The sequence below is a fragment of the Solanum stenotomum genome, chromosome 1 (assembly GCF_019186545.1).
Source record: "Solanum stenotomum isolate F172 chromosome 1, ASM1918654v1, whole genome shotgun sequence".
NCBI classification, from domain to species: Eukaryota; Viridiplantae; Streptophyta; class Magnoliopsida; order Solanales; family Solanaceae; genus Solanum; species Solanum stenotomum.
The window spans coordinates 94,766,073-94,791,555 of record NC_064282.1 but is presented as its reverse complement, the minus strand read 5'-3'; the positions used below and the strand labels follow the sequence as shown (position 1 = coordinate 94,791,555).

General features: G+C 33.8%; 1 pseudogene; it reads right to left on the bottom strand.

Annotated features, from left to right (window-relative positions):
* Window positions 1–1,743: 1,743 nt before the first annotated feature.
* On the bottom strand, window positions 1,744–24,457 carry LOC125859540 (ethylene-responsive transcription factor CRF3-like; annotated as a pseudogene).
* Between the last annotated feature and the right edge of the window lie 1,026 nt (window positions 24,458–25,483).

Sequence of the window (25,483 nt, the reverse complement as noted above, 5' to 3'; positions counted from 1 at the left end):
TGGAGGAATAGAAATGGGGCGCGTATGAGGCTCTAAATCAAAGCAGAAATCTATATTTCTACCCGGAGGCATACCAGGCAAGTCACTAGGAAACACTTTTCTAAATTTTGACACCACAGGAATAGACCCAATGGATGGAGCCTCAATCTCAGCATCACTAATATGAGCCAAATAAGCCAAAAAACCCTGCCCTATCAATTTCTTAGCTCGAATGGAGGATATGATCTTGGTTCAATTAGGCTTGTACACCCCTTTCCACTCAAATTTTTCCCTTCCCGGAATTTCCAGAGTTACAGACTTAGTATTACAATTAAGTACGACATAATAAGGGGACAACCAAGTCATGCCTAAGATTATGTCAAAAGTCAGTCATATCCAAAATCACTAAATCAGCCCAAGTCTGAAAACCTATAAACAAATTAGGACAAGCACGATAGACATAGATAACTATGACTGACTCTCCAACTGGGGTAGAAACATGGATAGGGGCATCAAGTATATCACAAATCATATCAAACTCTGAGGAAAATCGTACAGATACATAAAAATAAGTAGAACCCGGATTAAATAACACATTAGACATCCGGTCACAGACAAGAATAGTACATGTGATCATTGTTAGATGCCTCTGCCTCATTCTTTCACAGAAAGGCATAACATTAAGTCCTATTATCTTGACGAACCACTTCTCTGCCTAGTTGCGCATTACCTCTACCTACATTATCATTTCCTCTACCTCCACGACCTCGTTGATTACCTCATCGCCCACCTTGTGGACGTCCTCAACCATTATTACCATTCCCCGCAGGTACCACTGCTTTAGACTGCTGCTGTGTAGAATCTAACACACGTGGGTGGGGACAATCTCTCCTCATATGCCCAGGTTCACCACAGTTGTAACAAGTACGATCAAAAGATGGTCTGCCGCCTGTCGAAAGCGCGACTCCTTACCTATCCTGCAAATTATAAGATGGAGTTTTCGTGTAACTACCTGCAGAGGCGGGCATAGCGGACTGAATTGCCTTGGCTGCAGGCATTGGCCTTCCGAAACCTCTGGAATAGGAACCTTGAAAGTTACCCGAGTTCTTGGCTTCTTTTACCAACGCCTTAGCTTGACCGTCACGCCTCACCCCCTCCATTTTCTTAACATAGTCTATCACCTCATTAAAGCTCCTCCCTGCAGAAGTCATATGAACAAATAATACTTGCAACTCAGAATTTAGCCCCCTAATAAATAACCAGATTCTCTCTTCCTTAATCGTCACCAATTGAGTAGTATATCTAGACAAAGCATGGAACTTGGCCTCATAAGCAGCCACAGTCATACCCCCTTGATCCAAAGCCATGAACTCGTCCTTCTTGAGGTCCCCCAAGGTCCTAGGAACATACTTCTCTAGAAATAGAGCATGAAATTGGGTCCAAGTAAGTGCAGGTAAAGTAGAAGATCTGTATTCCATATAAGATCTCCACCACTACTTAGCCTCACCTTGAAGTTGAAAGGACACAAACTCAACCCCATGCTGATGGACAATTCCCAACTTATGAAGCCTCTCATAGCAATCTAAGATAAACTCATAAGCATCCTCATTCTCAGAACCAAGAAACACAAGAGGCTTTAGCTTCAGAAACTTAGTCAACATTTCATGCTCATTACCAGTCATAACAGATCCCAACAAAAGACGAAACAAAGCATCGCTACCTCTCGTTCAACCTACCTTGGGCGCAGTGCTAGCGACAGGAAGATTAGTAGGAGCTTAAGTTGCTTGAACAGAAGAAAGCACTCCAGGACCAACCAAGCATTTGAAGAATGACATAATCTATCGAGCTAACATTGGGTCGAACATCGGTAGTCTCAGCCTTCACCTCTTCCTCTTGTCCCACATCCTTAATATCAACATTCTTCTCTTCAATCTCTTTATGATACTCATGAGGGTTCTCATTCACAAGAGCATTCTCAACAGGAGCTTCATTCCCAGAAGGTGATACTCTTCAACGACTTCTACCCCTAGATCTTCCTCAACCCCTACCTCAATTGCAACCTCTCGCTGCAGATTCTTTAACAGGAGCATTGACGAGAGCTACGGGCCTGACGTCGTTGTATCTAGTGCTATCCATCTGTGGACAGAAGAGTGAAGAAAGTTAGATACCAATTTGAATCGCCGGAGACCAATTGAAATCAAGTCATAACACGAAAGGACACCAGAGAAAACAGAGAGATTTCCTAAAGTCCTTTAGCCTCTCGAAGAAAAGTAAAGGTGTCCCTGTACCGTTCCGCGAGACTCTACTAGACTCATTCTGGTATATCGACATCAATGAACTTGGGCTCTGATACCAAATTTGTCACGACCCACAGCGTCGTGATTGACACCCACACTAACTCTCCGATGGGAGAACCACTACTACGACCCAAACCAAGCAACTAACCCAAAACTAAGGCATTTAAGTTACGGAAGCAAGTTAAATCTAAGGAGATAAATAGAGTTGCCATAACTCTAACAATAATAAACTAATATTGCGGAAGTAATGCCTAGAACCTGAAAGTCAATGTACCAAAACATCTAAAGTTTAACAAGTCTAAACAAGAAGGGATGCAACCCCAATTTAATGAACTAATCAACTAACTAGAACATAGTCTAAGTCCGAAAATGGTGGACATAGACGAAAGAGAACCCATGGCAACCCGGAAGAATTAGCTCACCCTTGAATTCAAACGATCAGTGATCTCCTAAGCGAGGTCTGTCAGTAGCCGCTTGAAGATGCCCTGTACTCAATAAAAATAAGAGCAAGTGCAGTATCAGTACATTACCACCGTGTACTGATAGCATCACGCGTCTATCCCACTAAGTGCAACATACATAAGTCAAACAACAATATAATCACATGCATATATCGAACATATACAATATCATCAACATTTAAGAACATCGAACAACTTCACATGTCTTAAAATACATAATTATGACAACTCATTGGTCCTCTCATGGAACCCAAACCCAAACAGTTAGCATACCGAAACGTGGTACCCGATCTAATGATTATGTCGGAATGTGGCAACCGATCCCATAATTATGCCGGAACGTGGCAACCGATCCAAGTTAGTTATGCCGAAACGTGGAAACCCATCCATTCAACACACCACAATCACATTCACACGTACATCCTCAAGATCATACAATCAAGTTATGATTTCATGGTAACCATCATTCATCTACCTCATTACAACAGGTGTGATCAATAATGCAACGTTTATATACATACATGTATCCTAATGAAGCAAGAACAAACATACATCGCACAATCATAGAATCACAATCATCACCTACCTCGAAATAAGCTTGAAACCCTAAGAAACTTGATCCTTCCCTTTCTGGATTCGTTCCGCTTGTTCTTGGTCTACAAACAATCAACATAATACGAGAATCAATAAACAATCACTAATTACCCGAATTACTAACAATCCTAACAACCGTAGATCATACCCATGATCCTAATTATCCAAATTAGGGTTGTTTCCACCATAGAATCTAGATCAAAAATCCTCCCCCATCGATAATTACCCATTCTATTACGTTCTACGGATCGAAAAATGGATTCGGGGAGTGAAAAGCTTACATTTAGCCTCAAGAATGGTGGAAAACTGTTAGGAGTCGCCTGGGATTCGTTTCTTAGCTCTAATAATTGAAAAGTGCAAAATAAAGTCGTTTAGGGGTTTATTTACGACCTTAAGTCGCGTCAAACCTGCCAAGCGGCCCTCACCCCACTGCAGCGGCCCCGCCAGAGCGGTACCAATCCTACTAAAATGGCTTGCACGGAACTAGTGAGCTATTTAAAGAATTCCAAGACCCCCATTTCAGAACACACCTCTAACCAACGACGATTAGAAAATACCCTTTACGCTGAGATCGATTTCGGGAGTTCTACTCACCCAAATTCAATTTCGTAAAGTCGTACGGGTTCTTTAACGAGTTATCTAACCACTCATATAACTAGAATTATAAATAAATCACCCGATTGTTACTAGAGTTCCTTAAACCTTAAAGACTCTAATTTTGTCCAAATCTGGACTAGGTTGGGAAAATTCAAATACTACAAAAAAAAATTCCGGTCCCAATTTTTCCCCTGTTGGAATTTCTACAACGACGGGAACGGGTCGTTACAATCTGCCTTTTGTCTTCCTTATTGGTGGCACGGTCTTGATGTGGTTGATTCCTTGGTGGCTCGAGAATGTTTGTGAAACCATTAGAACCTCTTATTTCAATGGTTGTCTTGTCATAAGCCAAAACAGCTACTATAGCAGTATCACAAGTTCCTAACCAACATCGAACATTCTTTCTTTCATCTTGAATCTCTGCTCCCCACCATCCCGATTCTCGTCGACTAACTCCCTTGTACTTCTTTACATTTTCAAGGAGTAGTTTTGTATCTTTCTTCTCTTTGGACGACATTCTTTTTGAAAAGACCTTGGTCTTTCCCTTTTCAATGATGATTTCGTGAAATATTCTTTTATGTCGCTTGGACTTCTCTCCTTGTAGATTTTCCTCATCATCACTAGATGAGTCTGTGGCATCACTATCCAGCATGTAAATACATACAAGATTTTTTTACCCTAACAATTTTTGAAGATTTTTTGATTGCCTCATTTTTTTAAGCTCATCCTTGGAGGTCATTGCTTCAGGAAAAGAGAACAAAAATAAAAGAACGAAAATTCCATCAGACCAGACATGCATACACTTCATTTATGTTCCTTTATTTGTTCTAATTTTGATTTGGCACAAAATTTAAGAAAATAAAGAAGAATTTTGAATCTTGTAGTCTTAAACCTAAGGTATGTAGAATATAACGAAATGTCATTTAATTTAGTGAGTTCTTAACGTGGAAAGTTATAATTAAAGAGTTGTCAAAAAGGCAATAAACATCTCTTTTTAAACAGATTAAAAAAGACAGTAACAGTAAGACAAATAAATTGAAATAGAGGCTAAAAAATCATGTCCCTAAATTTTTTATCCCTAGTCACAAATGAAGACTACAAAATTTATTTAAAATGAGTCTTTTTTAGCCCTTAAAAAACTTTTTTTAGTTTTATGACTTTATAAGAGATCTTCGTCTCTATACATAAGAGATCTTCACTTTTACATATAAGAGATTTTAAATGGTCATTTTATTTTATTCAATTTGTAATAGGGTGAGAGATCTCACTTCTTCGAATGTTTACACCCACTCACTTATATTATATGTTCTTAAAAAGAACTAGAAACCCATTTCTCCTAAACTCGCTTAAAATTCTAGAATTTTCTTTTGTTAAGTTATTTCTCTAGATTTTCAAATAGAAAATTTTCCACACAATTAGGATGTCATAAATCCATCAATGAATTTCATATAGTTCAAAAGATAAATTGTTAAAAAAAAAAAAAATCAAACCTAAAACAGTAGAATCTATGCATATATAAGTTTTAAAATATGCTTGTAGAAGCACACAAAGAAACAAAGAAATTAGATTTTTTATCTTCTTACAATTTGAATTTAAAAAAATTATGCATATTTAGCTTGTCCGAACTCATTTCCGTAAAGCCCTATAGACTACTTAATTTATTAGCAACAACGAAATTGTACTATACTTAAATGTTTCCCGCAGTTCTTTTCCTAGATCGCCCCACACCTTACCTCACTCAGAATTCGCCCAAGCGTAGCCTAGCCTGAAATTTACAACTCTTCAAACCAACACTTTTCTCCCTTAATTTCTTTCACTAAAGGCTCCCTCATAACGATCGAGAGGGTCGCTACACATACACTTCATTTATGTGACACATTCAAAATTTTGAAAGTCAAAACAAGTTCTAGGCACAATTTTTACATACATGTTTTAAATTTTTACATCTAAAAAATTTGAAAAAATTATTTTCTGCTATTCAAATTATGAAAAGCAAGAGATCTCATATCCAACTTAAAATTCTAGCTTCTCTTTTGTTAGGTCATTTCTCTAGAATTTCAAATTTTAAATAGAAAACTTCCACATATTAAGGATGTCATAAATCCATTAATGAATTTCATATAGCTCAAAAAATAAAATGCTCAGAGACGAGAAGACCTAAAGCAATAGAATATACACATACAAAAGTCTTAAAATATGCTCGTAGGAGCACACATAGAAACAAGTAAATGTAATCTCTTCTATTTTTATAATTTGAATAAAACAATTCAAACGTTTTTTATGTAAAAATTAAACTTATTTTTCTGCCATAAAAACTCACATGTCAAACACAAATAATTACTTCAAAAATATAACTGATATCCCCAACAAAATAAAAAAGCTAAGAATTGAGCATAGCTTGAAAAGATAGAATGTAATTAGCACCATACTTTATATTAATTTTTAGTGCTCAATTTTTAACAATCATAAAAAGCTAAGTCTCGCACTATATTAGTATATTTTTTATATTTTATTAAGTTAAAATATATTTTTTAGTATGCATTAGTCATTATTTTTATGTAGATTAAAATTTAAAGAAATCATTTAATAAAGCAATAATAAAAATTTAATTATTTTGATGATCTTATTAACTTAGGAGTTATAATTTCACTTGATTAGTTAATAGTGATAATTAATCCTTGATACTTTTGATCATTGAGTTACCTAATAAATCAAAATAATAATAAAGTAATAAACTAATAATTATCAACTAACACGTATTAAGTATTAATTAATAATAATAACTTATAAGTAGTAACTGGAAAGTAAAATTGTAATAATAATCTTAACTAAAAAGTAAAATTAAAATAACAATAATCTTGCTAGCATTTTCAGAGAAATAATAAATTAATAACTAATAATAATAATTTATATGAGTAATATTATTATTATAATAATAACAATAATAATAACAATAATAATAATTATAATTATAATAATAATAATAATAATAATCTTATTAGCACTTTAAGAAAAATAATAAATTAATAATTAATAAAAATAAGTAATGGAATAACTAATAAGTGATATCGTAGAGATATGAGAATTAATGAGTTTTGAGAAAGTTGAAATTAAATATTAAATTCCTGAAAGTTAAAAGAGTAGAGAAATTGAGAGAATATGGAAAAATATTTATAGATTAATGGAGAGTTTTTTTTTTTTTTTTGAAGAAACTTTAATAAAATACGAGATTAGAGATCTAAAATGGTCATTTTCTTCTATTTAATTTATAATAGGGTGAGAGATCTCATCTCTTAGAATATTTACATCCACTCACTTAAATTTTATATTCTTATAAAAATAACTAGAAAATCATTCCTCTCAAACTTACTTAAAATCCTAGATTTTTCTTTTATAAGTTATTTCTCTAGAGTTTCAAATAGAAAAAATTTCACACAGTAAGAGGATGTCACAAATCCATTAATGAATTTCAAATAGTTCAAAAGATAAAATCTTCAAAAAAAAAATCAAATTTAAAGCGATAGAATCTACACATATAAGTTTTTAAATGTGTTTGTAGAAGCACATAGAGAAACGAAGAAATGAGATCTCTTATCTTCTTACAATTTGAATTAAAAAATATCATTTTCAATCTCTTACGTATAAAAATGAAATATTTTGTAAGAAAAATTTAATCCCATTACGATATAATCTACACTGATCCAGCAGTTTCACTCTACTACCTTTTCATAAAAAAAAAAAAGAGTCCTACAAGTCATTAACTAAAAGATCTCCTTTAATCCAAATACACAGCCACTTCACAATATGCAAAAACAATATGGATTGTTACATTTCCATTTCAGTAAGATAGGGCTATAAAAGTGGTAGATCAGTTAAACTATATCGTTTGCAAAACCAAAAATCATATTCAAAAGAGTGAAAAATAAATAAATTGTGCCTAGTATTTTTTTTTCATCAATTCATGTAGTACTTACATTACACAGACCTAACTTCTAAATTTTGTGTCAACTCAAAAGAGAAGCTATTAAGAAAAGGGAATTGTCATAAGAAAAAAATGACTGTAAAATATTAAGATACAAAATAAAATGAAGCAACAGATAGTAAAAACATCGTGAAGAATAAAAACATATATGCAATTACTAGATTTTTCTACTCGTTTCGGTACATCGAGATCAACGAACCTAGGCTTTGATACCAACTTTGTCACGACCCAGACCATCGTAATTGATACTCACATTAACACTCCTGTGGGAGAACCACTACTACAACCCAAACCAAGCAACTAAAGCAATAATAACTAAGGCATTTAAGTCAAATACTAAGGAAAGAAAAATAGAGTTTCCATATACTCTAACAAAAGTCTAACAATAATAAACTAACAATGCGGAAGAATAACCTAGAATCTGAAAGTCAATGTACCAAAACATCTAACAATGAACCAAGTCTAAACAAGAAGGGATACAACCCCCCAAACTAATGAACTAACCAACTAACTAAACAATTGTCTAAGTCCAGAAATGGTGGACATAGACGAAAGAGAATCCCATGGAAGCTCGGAAGATTTGGCTCACCCTTCTATTCGAAGCAATGATCAATGATCTCTTAAGCGAGGTCTGTCAATAGCCGCTTGAAAATGCCCTGTACTCAACAAAAATAAGAGCAAGTGCAGTATCAGTACAAAACCACAGTGTACTGGTAGGATCACGCGACTATCCCACTAGTGCAACATAAACAAGTCAAGACAACAATATAATCACATGCATATATATCAACATATTCAATATTATCAACATTTACGAACCACGATCAATTTCACATTTTATATCACATCATTGGTCCTCTCATGGAACCCAAACCCAAACAGTTAGCATGCCGAAACGTGGCAACCGATCCAAGTTAGTTATGCCGGAACGTGGCAACCGATCCCATTCACACACCACAATCACAAACACAAGTATATCCTCAAGATCATACATTCAAGTCATGATTTCATGGCAATAATAATTCCTCTAACTCATTTACAACAAGTGTGATTAACATTGCAATATTCATACATATACAAGTATCATAATGAAGCAAGAACAAGCATACATCAAACAATCATAGAATCACAAGCATCACCTACCTCGAAACAAGCTTGAAACCCTAAGAAACTTGATCCTTCCCTTTCCGAATTTGTTCCACTTGTTCTTGGTCTACAAACAATCAATATAATACCAGAATAAACAATCATTAATTACCCGGATCACTAACAATTTTATGAACCCTAGATCAAACCCATGATCCCAATCATCCAAATTAGGGTTGTGTCTACCATAAAATCTATAACAAAACCTTCCCCCATCAAATTAGGGTTGTGTCTACCATAGAATCTATAACAAAACCTTCCCCCATTCTATTATGTTCTACGGATCGAAAAATGGATTCGAGGAGTGAAAAGCTTACCTTTAGCCTCAAGAATGGTGAAAAACGAGTAGGAGTCGCCTGGGGTTCATTCCTTAGCTCTAAAGATCGAAACGTGCATAATGAGGTCGTTTAGGGGTTTATTAACAACTTTAATTTACATCGAGCCCACCACAGCGGCCGTCACCCCGTTGTAGCGTCCCTGCCAGAGCGGCAAAATCCAGCGCCAAAGCGGGTTACGCGAGCCAGAGAGCTATTTCAAGGATTCCAAAATTCCCATTTCACAACACACTTCTAACCAACGACGCTCAGAAAATACCATTTACTCTAAGATCGATTCTGGGAGTTCTACTCACCCGAATTCAATTCCGTAAAATCATACGGGTTCTTTAACGAGTTAATAAACTACTCATGTAATCAAAATCAAAATTCAATCACCCGATTGTTACCAGATTTCCTACACCTTAAAGACTTCGATTTTGTTCAAATCTGGACTAGGTTGGGAAAATCAAAATACTATGAAAACATTTTTCGGCCCCAAATTTTTCCCCGTTGGCTTTTCCATAACGACAAGAACAGGTCGTTACAAGATGTCTCACCACACTTGTAGGAGTAAAGCAGTTTAAACTCCATTCGAGATGTGTTAAACTCCAAATCACTCATCTATGTTTTCCAGATGATCTACTCATGTTTTCTTGAGGTGATAACATTTTTGTCCCGGCAATGATGGAATGTTTTCGGCTATTCTCAGAAGCTTCAGGTCTTCAAGCAAACATGGGGAAAAGATGCATATATTTTGGAGGGGTAACTCCACAAGAAAAGGAACGGATTATATATAGTACTGGAATTCACTTGTGGAGATCTCCCATTCAAATACCTCGGAGTCCCTTTGTCCACCAAGAAGATATCTTTAATCCAATGGTACCCGCTGATCACAAAGATAATAGCTAGGATTTCTCTTGGACTTCAAAGAAACTCTCATATGTTGGCAAAACACAACTTGTCCAATCTGTGCTATTTGGCATCCAAGCATATTGGGCTCAACTATTTGTACACTCTGCTAAGGTAATAAAATTAATTGATAGCTATTGTAGAAGTTACCTATGGTCTGCAAGTAATAGTATCACCAAGAAGGCATTGGTAGCATGGAATAAAGTTTGCTCTCCTCTATGTTTTGTGGTCTAAACTTGACTAATGTGAATGTATGGAATGGAGCAGCTATTGCTAAAACTCATTGGGCACTGGCCAAAAAAAAGGACAAGCTCTAGATAATGTGGGTTCATAGCTATTATATAAAAGGACTACAACTTGAGACAATGAGGGTACCTACATAAGCGTGTTGGATGATACGGAAGATAATTGAAGCTAGAACTACTTTTGAACAATTCCAGGTGGATGAATCAAGCAGGCGCGACCTAACAAGGAAACTTTACATGCACTTGCTGAACCCATAACCTAGAGTAATATGGAGGAACTTAATGTACAAAAATACAGCTAGGCTAAGAGCAAGATTTACACTGTGGTTGCAAGTGCAGAATAAGTTGTTGACTACAGATACACTTATCAAGTGGGGGAAATCTGTGTCTCCAATATCCCCCCTATGCACTTTGCACAATGAGTCTAGGGATAATATTTTCACTTCTTGTGTTTATGGAGTAGAAATCTAGAGAATAGTGTAGCAGTGGATTCAAGCCAAGCCAATTCAATCCCTGCCATGGAACCAACATCTTACTGAAGTGCTAAGGTGTGTGAAGGGAAAGACACAATTAAGCAGCCAAGTTTTCAAAATGGTCTACACAAAGTTCGTACACTGTCTGTGGATAGAGAGAAATATGAGAATTTCTAAAAAAAAAAAAAGAGTAGAGAGTCAAATGCCATTGCAAAAGAGAGCTTTTGTTTGTAGTGTTTGATCCCCACACAGGATTAGTGCTCTCATGTCTACTTTCAGATTTAGGTGTGACTGAGTAGGAGCTCTTTAATGTATTGGATAGCTAGTTGTGTGTAGTTAGATATAGAGATTGTAATCGTTTTACATTGGTGATTAATGAAATCGTTAGTTACCAAAAAAAGTAAAGATCCTTATATATATATATATATATAATTAAAAAAATAAAATTATAAAAGACTAGAAAATCATATCTTCGCCGCAAAAACTGACATGTGAAACATAGATTACTTCACAAATGTAATTGGTGGTCCAAAAAAGATATAAAAAAAAAAACTGAAAATTGAACATACCTTTGCAACGAAACTCCAAAAGCTCTCAGATAAACCAAAAATTCCAATTTTTCTTATTATTATTAAACATATTGCATTTTGATGGTCATTTATATAATTCAAACTAAGAATATCAATCGGCTTGATTCCAAAATCGGACCGGATCGATAGTAGACCAGACCAAACCGCCCCAAGACTAAGGGGCTATCTGTTGAAGCCATAATTTTCTATGAAATCTGATTTTTAAAATCAGATCTTTGTCAAAAAAATTTACCATTGTGGTGCCACTAATGGCTAAAAAAAAGATTTTAAAAAAAATCTGATTTTATGAAAAAAAAAAATCAAAAGAAAACCCTCCCCATTAATCTTTAAATATCCCCTCCTTTCATCATATTTTTCTACATTATTCTCTCAATTTCCCTGCTCTTTCAACTTTCAAGAATTCAATATTTAATTTCAACATTTCAACTTTCTGATCTCAAATTTTCAAATCTCAATTATTTTATTAATTACTCCCTCCATTTCATATTAATTGAATTATTGAGGTGTTTCACACCTTTTAAGAAAAGAAAATAAGACATAAATTAGGTATACCTTTCCATTTTTACCTTTATTAATTATTGTCAAATTATGATTAAAATAACTAAACATTAATTAATAACTAATTCCAATACTAACTATTGAAGGGTAAATTGTAATAACATTCTAAAAGTAGTCTTAAAAATTGAACAATTAAGTTAATTTAAAAAATAAAAAATATTTCAAAAATTCAATTAATATGAAATAGAGGGAGTAGTAATTTATTATACTCTGACAGTCGTAGTAACGATATTACTTATTAGTTACTTCATTACTTATCATTATGAGTTATCAATTCATTATTTTTATTAAATTGCTAATAAAATTATTATTATTGCAATATTACTTATTATTATTCGTTATTAATTTATTATTTCTCTTAAGTGCTAGAGAGAATATTATTACAATATTACGTTTAGTTATTACCTATTACTTATTATTTATCTTAAACTGTTAATAAGATTATTCTAGCATATGACACGTGAATTGCATACTTTAACTCAATTTTACCTAGAAAATTTGAAGATCGTATGATAAAACACTCAATAATTTAGATATGTAAATTATAAACGATGTCAATTTTATAAGATTTTTATTTATTAAACCCCACAAAGAGAGTTTACCGCCTATGAAACCCTTTTTCTTTCTTATTCTTGATTTGCTTTTACTTTGTTATTGTATCACTATATGACTAAATCAAGTGAATTTCTTTTTCATGAAAATAGTAGCCTACAAGTTTCTGTATTGTTTATTTAGAGGGAAATTAGTTTTTTTGATAGAGAGAAATTGGCGTTTCCTCTACGTGCCTGCTTGAGCGTATTTTGAAAAAAAAAAATATTTCTTTTGTTCTACTTTAATTTAATTACTGTATAATTTTTTTGAAATTATGGAATTCGTTTCTACTATGGTTTTTAGTTTTAAATTTAAGACTTCACGCTGAAGCAAGCACATCATGTTTCGTAAAAAAAATTAAAAAAATATTTCTTTTGTTCTACTTTAATTTAATTAGTGTCTAATTTTTTTGAAATTATGGAGTCCGTTTTAGCTATGACTTCTAGTTTTAAATTCATATTATTTAGTTATTGCTTTATTATTTTGAATGTCGGTAATATTTGTTTATATCATGTAACTACTTTGAGTAAAAATTTAACGATCGATGACAAAAAATACTTTAATTATGGACATCTTAATGAACCTCTTCACATTAAATTTGCGGAGGCAAAAGGTAATTAACAACTTAATATCTGAAAATCATATTAAAATTTAATGAACTTTCTAAATTTTACCTATCACATAAATTAAAATTTTAAAAAAAGGAAAATATTAAACCCGTTTTAGCAAGGCTATCAAACAGTTAGAGAAACTAAAAAAAGGGTTACGATTCTAGGTTAGTTTCTTGATTTTTGTGTTAACTATGTTCTAATTTTTTCAATTTTTTTTATATCATCTTTGTGACATGTGAGTCTTTGAACTGCACTACAAAAAACGCGCGCATTAGCCACGCTCAAAACCGTGGTTAAATGGTATGTGAACTGTGGCTAAAACACTTTGGCCACAGTCAGTTGGCCACGGTTGGTAGTGTGCCTATAACGAAAGTCGCGAGTAAATTTGCCACGGTTTTTACACTTGTGGTAATATTTATTTAGTCACGATTGGCCTAACATTTAGCCACACTCAATTTGTAGGTAAAGTTAATTGCCTGAAAAATATATTATATTTGAAATTTCTTATTAGCCATGTAGGAACCGTGGCTAATATAATGCACGTACTTTATATAGTTTTCAAATTTATTTTATAGATTAACCATGGATGAATCGTGGCGAACGTGTACAATTGTTTTTTAAAAAAAAAACATATACAATTAATTCCCTACATTAATCTGGTACTAATCCACTGATAAATGCACAAATCATTATTGTAATGATCTATTCATCATATATTAAAACAAAAGACAAGTTTCATCATAAAAGAGAGCAAAAATACTGCTAATGTAATCAAAATATAAAAAGTTTAAGCTACATCAATTATATATATATATACTAAGAAGAATCTATGTTGAAAGTAGGCAATTCACTACCAAATTTGGCTTGTGAAAACCTATGAAGAGTTGCCAAGTGATTCTCATTTTGCGCAAGTCGTTTCTTAGTTTCCTCAAGCTTTTCCTTGGTCTCATCAAGCTTTTATTTGGCCTCTTCATTGTAACATCCGACAATTTAAAAATGAATATGAAAAAGCTTGAAATTTGGAAATAGTCATTTTTTGGAAAANCTCTTCCAAAGTTTCTACCTATTTCTCTAGGTCTTCAACACGTTAATGAGACATATTATTGGAATTACCGACATTTGCATGACTAATTGAATGTCTAGGCATCCCAAAATCAACTGAAGGACAAACATTACCACCTATACCACGCACACGACCAAAATGTTCAACTCCGTACACTTTTCCAATGACGTCATTAGGATGGGCCAATATCTTTAACAGAACACCTAAAGTAGCAGGATGTTCTTGATCTTCAGGTAGATGTTCCAATATTTTATCCTACAAATAAAATAGAAGACATGAGAGAGAAATGTCAACATTGTTAATAATGAATTGTTAATCAACTCATTAGCAAGTATTGCAAAACTAAATCATCTGCTACCTTGCACTTATTAGAATCAATAAAAATATTTAAGTGGTAAAAATTTATTTAGGGGTGGGTGGCAATGAAACTGGATGATTCTGTATTTTTCCAGAAAACTGTTGTGTTTAGCATCTCTAGATAGGAGTTGAACCATGTGTAGAAAAAGTTACATAACTTATGAAGATTAAAAAGAAGTACATTCAAAACAGAACATAAAGATATCATTTCTATACCAATATTGTCACAAAATAGACGAGTATTTGAAACTTGCAACTAAAATCTTTCCCTCTTCATTCACATAATTACCATTCTTTTTCAATAAAGTTGACAATACAACTTCACTTCAGCACATCGGCCTTCTCAATTTTTGTTCCTATCATTAATCAAGTACAGATAAAAATAAGTAATAAGCAATACATTTTATTTTGTATAATAAAGTGGTTCATAAATAAACTTCAATGTAAAGAAACTTACCATTTGATGACCTCTCCTTGCATTGCTTTTGCTACCACCAGCTGTAATGACCCTCCAGGTCATTTTTAAATTAAAGAATTCATTTCATCGTTTAGAGCGTTCCTGTAGCGACCCCAAGTCATTTATGACTTGCTGGCACTGACTGTTCGGTCGCCTGGTCGTTCGTTTGGGTTTTAGGCCCGTTCTCCTGTTTTGGAGATTTTTATAACTTGAAAAATTGACTTTGGTCAACCTTCTTGGAAGACGTGCTCAGATGAAAATTCTGACAGCTAGGTTAGCTTCGGAAGATCGATTTTGGTCTAGAACGACCCTTTGTTCACTTCCCGAGACTTTAGATAGCAATTGTGGAATCTGGCTCAAATGATACTGGGTGTGGGACCCACTTTTCGTCGAAGCGAGCTCCAAATGGAAATTCCGCCTTCACCATTGAGTCCGAAATATCATTTCCAATCAGATTCCATATAAGGTTTGTATTTTTCCGACTCCGAACGAGTCCGAAACATCGAAATTTAAGTTTGGAGGGTTGTAAAATTTTGACGCGGCGGTGACGTGGCAGAGCCACGTGACGACACGTGGCAGAGGTGGAAATTTCCAGATTTTTAAGAACGAATTTCGTCCAAATTTTTGTTCAACTTCAAATTGAGATTGCTCCTTCATTTTTAATCCAAATTAAGTGATTCAAAAGGCAAACTTCAAGAGAATTTCGAGGGGAATCTAGCGGTGATCTCGAAAACGCGAGGGGAGGCTTCGTTGAGGTAAGAAATCAATTTTTAGCCACTGCCAGTGTGATTTTCGGATGTTTTGTTGTTGAATTTTTGAAATGTGAGATCTTGATCATCGTAAGTCCGTTTTGAGTCATTCTTGTGGCTAACTTGTAGAGTTTTTCGCAAGGATCGTCGTGGTATAATCTGTTTGGGTTGAAAGGGTCTCGTTTTTCCGGAAATTGATGATGAAAGGGCTGTCCTTTTTAATTATTGTGGCTGATTTGCGGTGTTGTGGGCATCTGTTTGTGCTAAAATTTTGGGATATTAGTTTAGTAAGGTAGTTGGGACGTTTCCACGGATTCGATTTTGAGATTCTAAGTGTGGGCCCCACAATCCCGTTTTAGACCCGATTTTGGGTCCGTCTCCGAAAAATATAATTTTAGTGTCAATATATTCGTAATGACGAGGTGATTAACCTTTTGTTAGTGGGGAAGCATTTGGAGACCGTTCGGAGAGGAAAAGATCCGGTACCGTGAGTTGGAGCACGCGTGATCGGCTTTCAGGTAGGCTATGGTTTTCTCTCGTGAGATTGAGCATGTTTAGGCAATTGTTTATTGATTTGCTTGAGTATGGAGGGGTTCGGGTGTCGAGCATGCTAAATTTCTATAATTCCTGCCTTAGACCTTATTTCGGGAAAGTGTTGGATTATGACAGCATGTCTCTTGATATTATTGAATAGCCATATCTGGTGGTGTATATGATAATATTGATTTGAAGTATGTTTGGCCTTAGTCTAGGCTTAGACTAGTGTTGCCATAGACTTGCGAGATTTCGGATGTCGTTGGGCAGTAGAACTTTTTCCGACGTCGTTTCGGACGGTTAGCTCCTTGTAGACTGATATAGCAGACTTGAGTCTGATAGTCGGTAACTCAGCTTATGACCTTGTATCCATAATGCCCTGCTTTTATATCGGCTACAAATACCCGGTTAAAGTCCGTGGTCTAGCTTACTCATTATTGGATACTTCCTCGGCGATTTGGGGTATATGAGGGTCGGACTAAAAGGATTATTTATGGTAATCGGTTTGGTGATATTTCCCGCGACGGATGGTTGGATATTGATTCTTAGCTACAGTACCCGGTTAGAGTCCGTGGTCCAGCTTACTTATTCCAGGTTTAGCTACAGTACCCGGTTCGAGTCCGTGGTCCAGCTTACCTGTGATCTGGTTTCAGCTACAGTACCCGGTTAGAGTCCGTGGTCCAGCTCATTTATGTCCAGGCTTAGCTACAGTACCCGGTTCGAGTCCGTGGTCCAGCTTACCTGTGATCTGGTTTCAGCTACAGTACCCGGTTAGAGTCCGTGGTCCAGCTCATTTATGTCCAGGCTTAGCTACAGTACCCGGTTCGAGTCCGTGGTCCAGCTTACCTGTGATCTGGTTTCAGCTACAGTACCCGGTTAGAGTCCGTGGTCCAGCTCATTTATGTCCAGGCTTAGCTACAGTACCCGGTTCGAGTCCGTGGTCCAGCTTACCTGTGATCTGGTTTCAGCTACAGTACCCGGTTAGAGTCCGTGGTCCAGCTCATTTATGTCCAGGCTTAGCTACAGTACCCGGTTCGAGTCCGTGGTCCAGCTTACCTGTGATCTGGTTTCAGCTACAGTACCCGGTTAGAGTCCGTGGTCCAGCTCATTTATGTCCAGGCTTAGCTACAGTACCCGGTTCGAGTCCGTGGTCCAGCTTACCTGTGATCTGGTTTCAGCTACAGTACCCGGTTAGAGTCCGTGGTCCAGCTCATTTATGTCCAGGCTTAGCTACAGTACCCGGTTCGAGTCCGTGGTCCAGCTTACCTGTGATCTGGTTTCAGCTACAGTACCCGGTTAGAGTCCGTGGTCCAGCTCATTTATGTCCAGGCTTAGCTACAGTACCCGGTTCGAGTCCGTGGTCCAGCTTACCTGTGATCTGGTTTTAGCTACAGCACCCGGTTAGAGTCCGTGGTCCAGCTCACTTATGTCCAGGCTTAGCTACAGTACCCGGTTCGAGTCCGTGGTCCAGCTTACCTGTGATCTGATTTCAGCTACAGCACCCGGTTCGAGTCCGTGGTCCAGCCCACCCGTGCCCGACCTTTGGCTACAGCACCCGGTTCGAGTCCGTGGTCCAGCCCATATAGGTTGACTCATTAGCTATAGTACCCGGTTCGAGTCCGTGGTCCAGCTTGCACGTGGTGTATTCCCAATTCCTCACTAAAGCTTCAGTTTAGTCTTGATTACTCTCATCTGTAGGTTGAGGTTTTGGAGGTTGGAGAGATTCCGGTTAAAGTCCGGGACGTAATGAGATCTTGGAATATGATTGGGAATGGTTCAGTTACAAGTCCGGAAATTGGTAATATTGTGATAGACCTTCTAGCTCCATTATTTTACTTCAACTGTCAGTCCATCTGCCGGGCTTATGGGGGTCCGTGCAGGTGGTTTCTTTTATTGTGCACGAGCGTACCCGTCGGGTTTATGGGAGCCCGGCGGAGTTAGTTAGATTGCTTGTCTTTGTTGCCTGTACGCTCGTGTACATACCCCCCATTTACTACTCTTTGCACTTGATGTGACCCTTTATTTGCATTTCAGTTTACTTTTGCTTATCTTGCTCAGTCGGCCGATGATGCCTACTGGGTACCTGTTGTTTTGGTACTCATGCTACGCTCTGCATCTATTTTGTGATGCAGGTCCGAGCACTAGTAGCCAGCGTTGATCGAGCTTGGAGTAGACTTATCTGGAGACGGGGGTGAGCACACGGCGTTCTGTACTATTTCGGTCTCCATCTGTATATATAGACTTGTCTTCTTCCCTTCGAGACAGTCCAGTCTCTGTTGTCCAGTTTTGGGACTTGTACTCATTTTGTAGTAGCTCTGTACTAGTGACTTCCAGGTTCTGGGAGGGATCTTTATTTGTATATAAGTTTTTGGTTTGCGTCCGCCTGTTTATATTGTTATTTGCCTACTCTTGTTTGATTTCTACCCTCAGACCCATTACTTGTTGTTCCGGGTTACGGGTTGGCTTACCTACTGGTGGGTTATAGTAGGTGCCATCATGACTTGATAAATCGGGTCGTGACACCAGCATGCGAGACTTTAAGTTTTGTTCTATTCCTCGTATTTTGTGCACTTTGTGTCTGCAATAATCAAATATTGATTTCTTATATATAGATGCAAAGTATCAAATTTGTACGTTAAAGTAGCGATAGATTGCAATAACAATTTGAATAGCTATTAAAAAGAAATTAAGGCAATAATTTTTTACCATACATATAGCATTAGTTATCTCAAGGAGTTGTCATAGTTTTTCATAGTTATCTCAAGGATAATTAATTATACGATTTAAGATTATAACATAATTTTTAAAAATCTATACCATTTGAATTAATTACAAAAATCTATTTTTTCCTTTTCTCTATCTTAACATCTGGAATTCCGAGTATATCACTCCATCTCTATCAAGTACATCACATTTTGTTTGTTAACAATGTATCTGACAAATGTTATTGTTGATACATAATTTCAATTATTTCAAACCTAAATCAGTATTAATCTGGTTTATAATTATATATCTAATACATAACTTATATATTATTTGATATGTATATGGTGAAGTAGCAATGTATTTGGGAATTCTGAAAAATTCAGGATTATTGTAATTTGAGAAACTTTCAAGATAGAATGTAATTAGCATCCAAATTATTGAAATTTTTGTACTTTATACTAATTTTTAGTGCTCAACTTTTAATAATCATAAAATGACAAGTCTCGCACTATAGTAGTATATTGTTTATATTTTATTAAGTTCGAATAATTTTTTTTGTATGCAGTAGGCATTATTTTTATGTAGATTAAAATTTAAAGGAATCATTTAATAAAGCAATAATAAAAAATTAATTATTTTGATGATCTTATTAACTTAGGAGTTATAATTTTGATTAGTTAATAGTGATAATTAATCCTTGATACTTTTGATCATTGCGTTACCTAATAAATTAAAATAATAATAAAGTAATAAACTAATAACTATCAACTAACACGTATTAAGTATTAATTAATAATAATAACAACTTATAAGTAGTAACTAAAAAGTAAAATTGTAATAATAATCTTGACTAAAAAGTAAAATTATAATAACAATAATCTTGCTAGCATTTTCAGAGAAATAATAAATTAATTACTAATAATAATAATTTATATATAAGTAATATTATTATTATTATTATTATAATAATAATAATAATTTTATTAACACTTTAAGAAAAATAATAAAATAACAATTAATAAAAATAAGTAATGGAGTAACTAATAAGTGATATCGTAGAGATATGAGAATTAATGAGTTTTGAGAAAGTTGAAATTAAATATTAAATTCTTTAAAGTTAAAAGAGTAGAGAAATTGAGAGAATATGAAAAATTATTTATCGATTAATGGAGAGGCTTTTTTTTGGAAAAAACTTTAATAAAATACGAGATTAGATTTCTGATTTTTTTAAGCGTTAGTGGGCCCCACATTGGTCAAAAAATTGACAAAGAGATTCTCTAAAAGTTCGTGCCTCCAACGAATATTTCTTTGTCTTGGACTGGTTTAATTTGGGCTTCTACTGATTTGGGCCGATTTCGGATCGACTCTATCCCATACGATTGACACCCTTAGTTTCAATTATATAAAAAGACCATCAAAAGGTAAAATAATTAACAACAATGCAAAAAATTAGAACTTATTTGTGTGAGAGTTCTTGAGTTCCTCTTTCAGGTATGTTTAATTTTCATCTTCTTTATGAAATGTGACATGTGAGTTTGTATGTGCTTTCATTTGAAATCATTTTTTAATCTTTTACAAAAAAAAAAATAGTTTTATGTCCTTCTATAAGATACTAGATAATGTTGTCCGTGCTATGCACGGGCCCAATAATATAAATTGTATGTTTTGGGGCTAATAACCGAGTTTTTGAAGCGATTGTTTGCTTGGATAAAAGAATAAGTTTTTTTTATCACAAATGGAAAAGTCCCAATCAAGGAAGCAACATATATCATTTACAAATGACTTAAAAAGCATTAAAAATTACAATAATTATCAATATATATATATATATTATTTTAAAAGGGAGTTAAATATAATATATAATATTCAAGAAAGTCTCAATCTTGAATAATATACTTGGGCATAGTAGAAATTTTAAAAGTCCCACAAGTATAATATATAATATTGAAGATTGGGAAAAGTCCCAATCTTGAATATTATATATTATAATTGGGCCTAAACTCAAGTATATAATATATAATATTGAAGATTGGGAAAAGTCCCTATCTTGAATATTATATATTATAATTGGACCTAAACTCCCTTTTATAATATAGTAGAATATTCATTTTTTTTATACACATATGAGATCTGAAAAGAATATTTTATTTTATTCAAATTGTAAGAAGACAAGATATCTCATTTTCTTGTTTCCATATATGCTTCTACAAACGCATTTAAAACTTATATATGCTTTAGATCTGTTTGTATTTGAGCAATTTATCTTTTGAACTATATGAAACTCATGATGGACTGTATGAATTTTTACTATTTGAAACTCTAACGAAATAACATAACAAAAGTGAATCTAGGATTTTAAGTGAGCTTGAGAGAGATAATTTTCTATACCTTTCCAAAAATCTTTTTACTTTTATAGCATTTTTATAAATAAGAGATTTTTTAGTTTTAAAAGATTTTCATTTTTATACATATGAAAATTTAAAAATGACATTTTTTTTGTATTTAAATTGGAAAAAAGACAAGAAATCTTATTTCATGTAAATTCTGGAGTCTTTCATTTGTGAAAGTGGATATAAATTTTGGGAGAAATTCTTTTCCAACCATATACAAATTTCTTTTAGTTTAATAACTTTTTTTTTTATAAAAGATCAACATTCTTTACACCTAAGAAATGTGAATAGACAATTTTTTTAAAAAAAATGGTAAAAAGGCAAGATAACTCATTTTCTTTCGAGGAAATTTAGTACAATTGTCATAAAGGTATGTTCATCCTTGAAATAGTGTCTCTATTACAATTTATATGGATATTTAACACTTCGAGAGTCAAATTTTTCAAATTGTGATGATAAATTCAGGTATGAAATCTATAAGGTTTTCAAAATAAAATTATATATATTCAAATATTATGTAAAAAATATTATAAGTCAAGTAATTGACAATTCAAAATATTTGAAAGTTGTTTGACAAAAGTCACGATCAAAACATGTTTGACTCTCAAAACTCAAAGAACCACTTAAATTTTTTATTTTTAGTTTTTTTCACCAAAAAAGCATTTTATTCATCTTTCAACAAAAAGTTACATATGATCTGAAGGAGATTACACTTGGTGAATTACTACTCTCTTATTGGGAGATTACACTTAGTGAATTACTACTCCCTAATAAGAGAAGAGGATATCAAGCTATCCTATTTGAGATGAAGAAAATGCAAGAGGTGGCTTTTACATTTGGCTATATTAACCAAGTGAGCCAATATAACAAAATCTATATTATCTATTGCCAGTACACAAATTGCTCTCAAGGAGGTTCCCAAATGTCATTCACATAGTCCACCAAGACCTTGGAGCCACTTTCCGCTAAAATATAATCATATTCATTCCTCACACACCATTCAACTCCATACAACAATGCTTTAGCCTCTGCCCAATTGTTGGTACCATGTCCAAGATTTAGTGAATATGCAAAAATAAGATGCCCACGGTGGTCTCGAATCATCCCTCCACCTCCACAATAACCATCTTTGCAACTTCCGTCAGAATTAATCTTCACAAAGTTGTTAGAGGGCTTCAACCATTTAACCTGAACAATTGAGATGTTGCTTATCAACAAGTAACAGACTGATTCCCAGTCAGGGTCTACCTTAATCTTATCATGAATTCTTTTGTCACACCAAAATCAAGCTCAAAAATGTGTACCGTGTGATAATATATATATTTGTCTTATCAGGACATCTCTATTTACTCAATCATATTTGAAACTAAAGCGTGATTATTATTAATTTAAAAAGAAAAATAGTATCGCCTTAATCCATATATATTAGAATGAATTTACATTTAGTGAGAACTGTACAAAATTTACCTAAACATATGACTAATCTATTTAATGAAGAAAATGAGTAAAAATCTATGTGACATAAAACAACGTAATAAATAACTCTGATCAAATTTTTATGTCAAGCTCTTCACGATATGTTAAGGAAGCAAAGAAGTAGTAGCTTCATGTCAATAATTTATCTTTTCAAAAAATTTTCAAGTGAACTATTTTTTTAAAAAAACTTCCAATTACTTATTTTAGGATATATGTTAAACTATATTGAACATTTCCGTTACATAAAAAATATATTGTCTAAACTTTTTTTTAACCCAAGGTTTATCTAGAAAAGTAGCATTTTTAAGAGAATGCTCTTTTAGCAAATATTTACAAGGAATACAACAAAACACAACTCCATTTCATCAATATATAAATCATAGCTATTCATGTTCCTCCAATTAGTTAGTTCAACAACAACAATAATATATATAGTGTAATTCCACAAATAGAGTATGGAGAAGGTAAATAAAATATACACTAACCTCTCTTTCATTTTGTGAAGAAAGATTATTTCCAATGACCAACAACTCAAAAGAGAAGTTATTAGGAAAATAAAATTTCCATAAGAAAACTAAATGATAGTAAAATATTAAGATACCAAGCAAAATGAAGCAACAAATAGTAAAAACTATATGTGATTACTAATAAATACTTCTACCAATAAGGGGAAGAAGATATGGGGCTAGCCCCCAGACTCTCCCCACTAACGAAACCTTCTTATTTACATTCATGTCTTTCAACTACTAAAACGTTCAAATTTTGAACTCGTAATTTCAAAGGTGAAATGGATAAACCTATGGAAAGTTGAACCAATAAAGTAACTAAACATACATGGATCTGCATGCCTTTTGTCTTCCTTATTGGTGGATGGGGTTGCTTTTCTTCGGTGGTGGCTCGATAATGTTTGTCACAACATTAGCACCTTTTATTTCAATGGCTGCCTTGTCATAAGCCAAAGCAGCTTCAAGCGCAGTGTCAAAACTTTCCAACCAACGTCATTTATCGTTCTTACATCTCGAATCTCTGCAACCCATCTTTCTCATTTTCGTCGTCTAATTCCCCTGTACTTCTTTACATTTTCTTGGAGAAGTTTTGTATCTTTTTTCTCTTTGGACGATACCATCTTTGAAGTGACCTTGGTTTTTCCATTTCTGATGATAATTTCTTTACAAATCCTTTTATGTCGTTTGGACTTCTCTCCTCGAAGATTTTCCTCCTCATCACTGGACGAGTTCGTGGCGTCATTGTCCGTTATGTAAATACGTACAACACGTGGCAAGACAAAAGAACGTTCACCCATTAAGTTGCTTTTTTTTCCTCTGACAATATTTGAGGGTTTTTTGACTACCTCATTTTCATGAAGTTCATCCATTGCTTCATGAAAGAGAACAAACAAAAAATAAAAAAAAGTCCATTCAATCAGGCATGTATATACAATTCATTAATAATCAAATAATTTTTATTTGTGTACTCTCTCTGTCAACTTGATTGTCTGATTTTGACCTATCACAAAGTTTAAGAAAATAAACAAACTAAATTCAAACTGTCAACTCCGAAATTCCATATCATAAGGATAAAAAGGAAATGAAAAAAATATTCTCTTAGTCTCAATTTAAGTGGCTCTTTGAGTTTTGAGAATCAAACAAGTTTTGACCTTGACTTTTGTCACACAACTTTCAAAGACTTTGAATGGTTAATTACTTGACTTATAGTAATTTTTACATAATTTTCAAATATATATAATTTTATTTTGAAAACCTTATAGATTTAATAACTGAATTTACCATCACAATTTGAAAATTTTGACTCTCGAAGTCTAAAATATCTCATATAAATTGTAATAGAGACACTATTAAAGAACATATTTATCTGATAAACATGTTTTTTTTTCAAGGATGAACATACATTAATGACAATTGTACTAAATTCCCTCGTAAGGAAATGAGTTATCTTTCCTTTTTACTATTTTTTTAAAAAAATTGTCTTTTCACATTTCTTAGGTGTAAAGAATGTAGATCTCTTATTTTAAAAAAAAAGGTTATTAAACTAAAAGAAATTTGTATAGGATTGGAAATAATTTCTCCTGGAATTTATATCCACTTTCACAAATGAAAGGCTCCCGAATTTACATGAAATAAGATCTCTTGTCCTTTTTCCAATTTAAATACAAAAAAAATGATATTTTTAAATTTTCGTATGTATAAAAATGAAGATCTTTTAAAACTAAAAAATCTCTTATTTATAAAAATGTTATAAAAGTAAAAATAATTTTGAAAAGGACTAGAAAATTATCTCCCTCAAGCTCACTTAAAATACTAGATTCACTTTTGTTATGTTATTTCTCTAGAGTTTCAAATAGAAAAAATTCATACAGTCCATCATGAATTTCATATAGTTC